At 34.1% G+C, this 10,305-nt stretch overlaps 1 pseudogene across 1 annotated transcript; it reads left to right on the top strand.

The window, feature by feature from the left end:
• The first annotated feature begins 9,605 nt into the window (after positions 1-9,605).
• LOC308419272 lies at positions 9,606-9,945 on the top strand (annotated as a pseudogene). Its single transcript has one exon. The product of its transcript is annotated as an uncharacterized misc_RNA (transcript).
• Positions 9,946-10,305: the final 360 nt, after the last annotated feature.

Below are 10,305 nucleotides of genomic sequence, written 5' to 3'. Positions count from 1 at the left end.
GATTTAGTAATAGAAAGACAAGTGCAGGTTGATCTAGTAGTTCTCAAAATCTTTGAAGCCGTTAATATTTGTTTTCTAGAGATGCAATATATTTATTAACATTTTGTTTTTCTTTATATAGTCTTATCTCTATTAAAATGGGTAAGAATGAGAAAGAAATACTGCATAAAGTATTATAATGCACTAACACATGTAATAGTACATGCAAGGAGAGAACAGCAAGGGAAATTTACATAGTTAAAGAAAGTATAGTAGGCAGTTCAAAAAAAAAAAAAAAACACCTTCTCTATCTCTAAATTTAGAACTATAAGAAATTGTAGATATTAAATTTTATATATTTTACCATGACAAAATTAAAGTATGTGGAGTTGGGTGATTTCTTCTCAAAATTAAGAAAAAAAAATTATAAAGATATTTGGTTAATAGGCCATATTTCTTACTGGCTACCCATTCTAAAATCAGCATTTTTATAGTTTCAGTAAGGTAAGTCTCAGAATTTGCTAACATCTATAGAATATTAGCTCTATAGTTATTAGAAGGCACTATCTAGTGTATTGCCTAAAATTTCTATTTCAGTTTTTGTATACCTTAGACATAGCAACTATAACTTTATAAAAGTCACAATTACTGGGGAAAGGGTAACTATGTTAATTTTTTCTTTTACAATTTATTTTTATTCATTGCATTCAAATATACTAGAATGTACTTCTGGTACTAAAAGTACTCATGCTTGATTCACTGTTATTTAAAAGAGTGGAAGAGTTTCTTTTTATCTCTTGTTCTCCTCAACTCTACACACAATGTTTACACACTCATGTTATATACACAGGTGATTACCACTTAATTCTGAGTACTGCCTATGGGATTCAATGTGCGGTGGTTATTGTAGTTGCATAATAGAAAACATCAATTTTGTCCTACAAGGCACATGTCAAATGCCAAATTTATGTTAATATGACAATCCAATATGTATATGACAATCACCAGTTGCTTCTATAACTACAGTAAATGAAATGATATGACACTAAATATTACACAAGTAGGAATTCTATAGAAAATAATCAACACCAGGTTAATAAGCTCAGTCTTCTAATGACCCTCACATGACCATATAATTTGTTCAGGTAATTTTGAAAATAAAGACTATGATCTAATAATAAAATCTATCATATAAAAAGCACATGAGTGAGAAATGTCATTTCTTATTACTGTGCATTGTACATATAAGGTGTGAACCACAACAGATTTGCACAGATAATCAAACATCACAAGTCTAAGTATATTCGTCTCCATTAATGGGACAAAAATATAAGTTAACTGTGGAAGTTTTCAGTGCCATTATCTTCTAATCATTAGAATCTCATGGGACTAGCCACCTTGATATATGCTCTCTGTGGTTGACTGAAGTATTTCTTCTCTCCCTCTTCTTCCCTCTTTCCTTTCCCTCTTGTTTTCTTTATTGTGTGTCTGTACTCCATATGTGTGTGTGCATGTGCGTATGCATATGCATATATGTATATGTATGTGTATGTGTATGTGTATGTGTATGTGTATGTGTATGTGTATGTGTATGTGTATGTGTATGCATGTGCATGTGCATGTGCATGTGCATGTGCATGTGCATGTGCATGTGCATGTGCATGTGTATGTGTATGTGTATGTGTATGTGTATGTGTATGTATATGTATATGTATATGTATATGTATATGATGTATAGAATATGTGTGTGTGTGTAGAAAAAATAAATAAATATATATATATATATATATATATATATATATATATATATATATATTCTAAATCACGGTGTTTCAATAGATAATGCAATAGAGTGAATGGAAACATTTGGACATAGATTTTCAGGCAGTTTTGATAGAGCTGGGATGCAGCAGTGAATATCTGAGCGATTCTCACACAGATTCACTTCTGCTTTTTGAGGCAGAAATGCAAATTTTACAATGTTACTGTGAGACTGCGCAGATCAGGCAAGCTTTGTACAAGGCTATAAATTGCACCTGCTGAGTAATGGTTGCTCAGTGAATGATTCTACTGAGAAATGCAGACCCTGAAATGAAAACATACCCACGAGGCAGGTATGACTTTATTTTATGTCCTGGGAATCTTGAGAATAGCAGGCAGGTTTATAAGGAACAACTTGAGCACCAATAACTTCTATATTTAATTTTAAAAACAAACTTTTCAATTGTTACATTTCATGAAGGTGTATTTTTCCTTCAATACTTTTTACCCTTAGATGAGTGGCTGAGATGTCAGTAAGGCTGTTGATATTTGTTTATGAAATCCTTGTGTCCCTTGAATGAGATGGAATTGATTGGTGAGGATGCCAATGTAAGCGTGGTGGTTTTATTTTACAAGACACCATTTAAATACAGAAGTAATTTCACAAAATTTGATAGGCTAAAATACAAAACTGGAAAGGGCCTTTATCAGTCCCAATGATCCAGACAAAGTATCGTAAATGAAACTGACCCACACTGTTTTCCCAAGAGAATGTTTCATTTTCCTCCTATGTGTTTTCAGACAGAGTCTTGTTATACCATCTAAGTTGGTATCTAACTCCTGAAATCCTCCAGCCTCAGGATGTCACATTGTGAATGACAGACATGCACTTTCATGTCCAGCTAATAGTTCACACGTTTACTATGGATGCTAGCATGTGAGCAAGACCTATTTATAAAAACAGTCAGAGACTTACTGGTAAATTAATTTTTTGTCAAGGCTGATGATCTCACCCAGAGATAGTACCTATTTTGCCACATGCAAAGATTTTTTTTCCCATGCGAACGTTTTACAACACACTTTCTTGGCACAGTCAATGCTTACTTCTTTTTATTTTAGGTAAGTTATTTAGACAAGTTTCTTACTTTAAACATTTTCTTCCTTAATATGTTGCTCCATTTTGTAGGAAGCAAATGGTATTGTTTCTTAATGACATATGTCAAATCTGGTTACAGAGAAATAAAGTCATGAATTGCTTCATGCAAGTATGTGGTCACAGCTTGGGGAGAACACAGTTTTATTATTCTGTTATGTTCAGGTTGCTACCGCTCCATTATTACCTAGACAGCCTTTGCTAATCCATACTCTTTCACAGGGTAGGCAGGTGTAAGTGTTCAATTAGTATCTTTTCAGAAGTTCCTCGAGATAAGTCACTATTCAGTCATTTTTTTTACATACACACACACACACACACACACACACACACGAGCACGCGCGCATGCGCGAGAGCGCACACTCACACAAACTCACACACAATTTTTAAATGTGAGAAATCCATCATAGGCAAAGCAAGCTATTTAAACTAGACTCATTATTTTTCCTTTGAGCAGAGAACACAGAAAAATCAGCAAAAAATGATTTAACAGCACAAGTCATGACACTTAGAAATTCTCAGCACATGCACAGATACCCAAGGTCAAAGAAAATGACTAGGTACTGTTTCCTGTATACAGCACTGAAAGCCTACACTTTCCCAAACTGACCTTAATAGTAGCTGAAATTTAACTGGCAAATGGATGAGTCAGGATGTTCAATGTAAGGAACTTGTGGGTCTGAGTGAGAAGTGAGTGTTGTTCTTGGGATGTGAACACAATCACTTAAAAAATTCTTTAGTAGCAGAACTTAAGCACTTATTGCATTTCAGAAAATTGGGATCATGTACAGTAAATGTTTAATAATTAATTCTAGATCAATATGTTTGTCTACTATTGAGATGTAAATTCTAATTATTCTCTATAAAACAGACTTCAAGTTTATCTAAATTTCAAGAACTTTTTTTAATGATTTCAATGTTCACTTGTACCAGTACAATAAAAGGTTATCTTTGGTAATGCTACTTAACCTGGATATGACTAATCTATTGTTGTTTAACATAATACAGTAATTCTGGTAATCAAAATTCTCAGCTAATAATGTAGTGACTCGTTTATTGTTTACCAAATGTCTTTAAGCAACTGTCTTTAAGTTAACATGGATCCGAATCTGTAATTGTAGCACATGTTTTATAGTAAACAAATTCTAATACTATAAAATATTTTCTTCTACCAAGAATAAGCAGGAAAAGAAAGCATGCAAAAATTAAAAATTAAATTCTGAATGACTATTTTATATTGTTTTATTTATTTCATATTTTATGTGTATTGTATTTACATTATTTAAATATTTAACTTTATTTAAATGTATGTAGGTGTGATGTGAGTATATTGTATGTATGTGAGCCTATATATGTCTCTGTGTGTGTGTGTGTGTGTGTGTGTGTGTGTGTGTGTGTGTATGCTTGTGTGTGTATACTTGTATGCAGAGAGCCAATGAGGCCAGAAAACACCACAGCATACCTTAGTATTATAATTCTTGCTGTAAGCCAACATACATGGGTGCTGAGAATTGAAAACTGGTCCTCTACAATTCTCTACAAGAGTACTCTGTTCTTAATGTCTTTGTTCTTAACTTCTGTTCTGTGTCTTCAACTCCTAGTTATTTCTTAGCTCATCCCTTTCTCATAAATCTCTTAAAGTAACTCAAGTTGGGGCACCTGTCAAAAGAAAAATGTTTAACTGATTTAGTTATGGTTGTGCATTAGAGGAGTCAGAATTTAGTTCTTCTTGGAAGAGAGTGATGGATAATGTCCTAGAGATGGACTCTAGTAATAAATTAGTTGGGTCTCAAAAGTACTTTAGTCATCAAAATAGATAATTTTATAATTGTCTACACAGAAATTTTACTGGCTATGTTATTTTAGGAATGAATTATGTTTCTTATCTACAACATTATTTTAAACTGTAATTTGTAATTTGAGCCAACACGTGTGTTCATACTCTGAGCACTTGGTGCAGTGGGAGGGGCTGGTTTCAATATATGCAAAACAGGAGGCAGGGTGAGTATCCGAGCAGTAGAGATAATACATAGAAACATTCCATATATATCACAGTTACTAGAAAAGGTTTCTAGAAAAGGAAAGAATCATCATTACTCATCATGGGTACAAAATTACTTTTGCAAACTTCCTTGACAGTGATCCATGGAAAGTTAGTTCTCAGACAAAGGCACAATCCAAAAAAGTAATATGAATGTCTTTGCTTCAAATATTTTAACACATTTATTTTGTATCAGTATTCATGAACAAAAGTATATATTATACCTTTTGATGAATACCATTACTGCTATAAGAAAAAAAAATCACTTAATCTAAGTATTTTACCCTCAATTACATTATGACTTGCCATAGGAATAATTAAGGTGATCTTGGAAAAGATCAAATTGCCTTCATTTTCTTTGCCAAACAGGAAGAATTCATCTTTCAGATTTAAAATTGCTCTGTGGTGCTTCCAAGAAACACTGATCTCTGCTATAGGAAATGTGTTCAAAAGTCATTTCAGTACTACAGGTTTCAGAGAATAATTATGATGATGTCATTTCCTGCAATATCATGAATCAGGATCAATGCTGAAGGAACCATAAAGATAACTGAGCTCACAGAGAGGAGGACAGATGTGAGTCACAAGGACACCAAAGTGTTCTCTAGTGTTCAGAGCAAACACATTTCCCATAGATGAGTTCAAAGATTTTCATTTTTTTATGCTTTCATTAGTCCTTATATTCATGTTGTTTTTTAAACAACTTTATTTTACAAAACAAAGATAAATGTACAGATTGTAAGCATTGTTTGCATAAAATTATACAATACATTTTTGTTAGTACTTTTTTTTCAGATTTTAAAATAATTTTTACATAAAACTTTATGAATATATTTTTTAGTCAGTACTTGATTTTTTAAAGGTTTGATAGTATGCATTGAAAACTTAATAGTTACAATCAGCATAAAGTACATGTAAAACAAAATGTAACATGGAAATAATCATGTTGTTTTAAAACAAAAGACATTTGGGGATAATAGACAAGGAAGATATTTGTATGTTGGTAAGTATTAGATTGATTTTAAAGAGTCTTGGTAGTGTCACATACACTATTGTCTTTAATGACCTTGGGAGCACTGACAGAAAATAAAACATCAATTTGCTTAATGTGAACTGCTTTCTGACTGACTTGTAAAATTATATAAAGTACGTTTTCAAGGCTTCTAAGTATGTAGTAAGTTATTTTAATATAAAAACTCCATGATGGTTTATATGTTATCAAACATGATGACCTTAGTATGTTCTTCAGGACCCACATTGTAGCACATAGAAACACTCAAATGTTGTGCTCTAGTGACTTTTTAAGTTTTTCTATTTGTCTGAATCTTTCATTCTCTTTCTGTCTCCCATCTCATGGTTCTGTTATTTAGCCCTGGCTGGTTTGTACTTAATTTTTTGTCTAAGATGGCTGCAACTCACACCCCTCCTATTACCTCAGCCTCATGAGTGCTGTGATTTTTGGCATTTGCCATCATGCTTGCCTAGCAAACTTTTAGCTTTCTCCAAAAAAAAAAAAAATCTCCTAAGTTCTAATCCCTTTTTTGAGTATGAAAAGATAAAAATGATACAATTGTAAGTAAGGTTGGTATCTCTGGGAAAATGAACAGAACCATTTCACTTTAATTTTCTCATGGGTTTGGCAGAGATTATGACTGTTTTTTCGGGTATAACCCAAGATGAATTAACTTCCATTCCCTATTTTAAAAGCTTACATTCTTGTATTCAACCATACCTGGACATGGTAACCTTTCTGTAGTAATCTTGGTCCCAGTGTTGCTAAACAACTAGTTAAGTGTCGTAGTTTGAATATGCCTGGCTCAGGATATAACACTGTATTGAGTTGGGGCCTTATTGGAGTAGGTGTGTCACTGTGGGCATGTGCTTTAAGGCCTTTGCCCTAGTTGCCTGTAAGTCAGTCTCCAACTAGCTGACTTCAGATGAAGATGTAGACCTCTCAGCTATGCCTGTACTGTGTCTGCCTAGATGCTGCCATGTTCCTGCCTTGAAGATACTGGACTGCATCTCTGAACTTGTAAGCCAGCCTCAATTAAATGTTTTCCCTTATAAGACTTGCCTTGGTCATGGTGTCTTTCCATAACAGGAAAACCCTAATTAAGACAGAAGTTGGTACCAGGGACTAAGGTATTGTTGCAACAGGCCTGACCATGCTTTTGTTTGGAAGAATGTAGATGTATGGAATTTAGATTTGGATAGCCATGGAATCATTTAAGTACAGCTTAATGAGCCAACCTAGTAGAAATATGAAAGACAGTGGTCCTGAGGGTCATTTGAATTGTGTAAGCCTGTTGGCCCTATATGGTTCAGTGGAGAACTTTCATATATGGCAGAAAGACTGTTTTTGTGATGTTTTGATGAAGAACGTGTCTGCTTTTTTCCAATGTCTGAAGAGACAATATGATTCTAAGTTAAAGAAATTTATATTAATTTTACTGACAAAGGAAGTCTCAAAAGAACCTACCAGAGACTTTGTTCTCTGGTTAATTCTGATGAAGTTCATTTTGAACAAACATAGAAAGTTGATAAAAAGAAAAATATAAAATATATAGTTTACATATTAAATGGACACCAAGAAATGAAATGTAGCTAAACCCTGTGTTTACAGATATTTAATTGAATTTAAAGAGTAATTTAGTCACAAGGGCAAGAGCCTAACCAAATAAATTTAGATCGATGCATAATGATGAACACACTTAAGTCCAGGAGATTTTTACATTGCATATTACTCTTTTAACAGTCAGCAAACATTTATTTATCTTGACCAATATATAAACCCAGCATTAGCATTAGAATTGTGAGAGGTATTTGAGCCAGGCTGTATAAGATATTCTTCAGCTTTGCTTACAGGACTGAGACAAAGATGAGAGGGGTGGAAACAGGTTGGATTTTCATTTCTATAAATAGCATATTCTCATAATAAATGCTGTAAGTACCATGCATTTTTTCAAGAGTATCTGCAACTATGCTCATCATGCCCTTGTCTCTACTTCTATGTGTCTGAATAAGTGGATTTCTCATAATTGCATAGAGCCAACCTAATATGCCATGTGATTGAAGGCCTTCTATTAAGGGTAGTAGTTACTGCAGGGGGGCATACTCTGATCTAAGGAGACAATACACTCCACCAAATGGTAACATAATACTTATTCTGTATGATTTTCAAGTTGACATAGGATAAAACAAATTTATTTTTTCTAATGAAGTCTTTACTATTTCTTAGGTAATCATCCAGGACTAGTCTTAAATCCACATGACCAGGGTGTCCATGTGTGTTCAATGCTTCGAGAACAACTATGACCATGGGGAATGAAATAAACTAGAAATATGCCATCCCCTATTAAAAACATACTTTTGAGTTTGCACAGAAGGTAGAAACAGAAAGCAAATTTCCTCTTTGGTTGTGAAAGTCTTCTGTGAGGTTTATGTGTATGCCACTAAAGGGAAACAAAATATGTAAAAACACCAAAAGTATGCAGAAAGAAAAAGAAAGATAACATTCTACTAGTGCCTCCCTTAATCTAAAATGCTAATAAGTGTACTATTTGTCAACATAAACCTCAGAGAATAAAAGAATGATAATAAAATATATTAAATGTGCAGTGATAGGTCTTCAATTGGCTCATGAATAATAAGTGGATTATACTGGCCTGTCATTCACACTCCCATGCCTGCATCATTTGTGTGAATATCTATATTTGTTCAAATATGATTACATAAAAAAACCCAACATATAGAAAAAGACTTATTTGTGTTAAGGGGGGCATATTAAAATAATCTGTGTTTGCAATTAAAGTTAATGTATTAGCTGTGCTCACATACCTGTTCTTGTTAAATAGATTTCTCAGCTTTAGCCTGAACAAACCACACCAAACCAACAGGGTTCCACGTAGAAAGGTTTAATCAAATGATGAGATAGGAGTCAGGGTCGAGGGAAGAGAAGAGGAGAGAGACAGAGAGAAAGAGAAAATGGTGGAGGGAGATTCAGTCTTTTATTGGGTAGTGACATCATTAGCTTCCAGGTGGAGGTGGGTTCTGAACCTGTATATCATGGGAATGCTTGGCTGTTTTCATAGCAATGGATGTGTCAGGTACCTGTCACCTTTGGGTAGGAGCTGTCCTAATGCTAAAACCTGTGACTTAGTATTCTATTTACAGAGAACCTTGAAAATCCCTGTTGTTTAATGACAGTGTATGCAGTTAGGTATTATCATTTGTTACTTCACAGGAAACTCCAAGTTTAAGGGTTCAAAATGTAGTTAATATATAAACTTCTAAAGGAGACAAAAGGTTTATTCGATAAGGCAACTTTGAGAAAAGCCAGAAATATTACAATATTAACTAATTTAAGCTAAGATACTTTGAAAGCACTGCACAGGCTGAAACTGTGTCTTAAAATACTATACTGAGAAGAAGTCACAATGGCTCACATGTCTTGTTAGAAGAAATAGTGCATTTTTAGAAAAAGAAAAACAATATCGAGTCCAAGTGGGGCAAACAAGTCAAGTGGTTGTGTGCTCACGTCTCAGAAACTGGTAGCCCTTGCAGACTGGCGACCAACTGATTGAAGAGCAGATTGCAGAATTCAAAGAAACTTTCTCACTATTTGACAAGGATGGGGATGGGACAATAACAACAAAGGAGCTGAGCACAGTAATGAGGTCTCTGGGGCAGAACCCCACAGAAGCAGAGCTGCAGGACATGATTGATGAAGTAGATTCAGATGGTAATGTCATAATTGACTTCCCTGAATTTCTGACAACGATGGCCAGAAAAATGAAAGACACAGTGAAGAAGAAATTAGAGACACATTCCATGTGTCTTAGATAAGGATGACCATGGCTATATTAGTGCAGCAGAACTTAGCCACATGATGACAAACCTTGAAGAGAACTTAACAGATGAAGAGGTTGATGAAATGATCAGGGAAGCAGACATTGATGGAGATAGTCGGGTAAACTACAAAGAGTTTGTACAAATGATGACAGCAAAATGAAAACACTGTACAGAATGTGTTAAATTTCTTGTACAAAATTGTGTGTTCGCCTTTGATTGTAACTTATCTGTAAAAGATCCCACCCCAACCCCGTCAAAACACATGCATGTATAGTAATTAGAACTTCATCCTTCCAGGTTTTCTTCTTTTATATTATCTTATTGTCCTTAAATCTTATTTTAGAAAATTGATCAAGTACCATGTTGCATGTGGCTTTCTCTGGATATATCTCAACCCTTCTGAACATTAAAACTTAGATGGAGTTGGTCAAATGAGAGAACATCTGAGTTATGACTTTTTTTAAAGTAGTGTTTAGGAACTGTCAGCATGTTGTTGTGAAGTGTGGAGTGGTAACTCGGT

This window comes from Micromys minutus (assembly GCF_963924665.1).
Source record: "Micromys minutus genome assembly, chromosome: 3".
Lineage (NCBI taxonomy): Eukaryota > Metazoa > Chordata > Mammalia > Rodentia > Muridae > Micromys > Micromys minutus.
The sequence above is the reverse complement of the archived record's forward strand: the minus strand, read 5'-3'. Positions and strand labels throughout refer to the sequence as shown.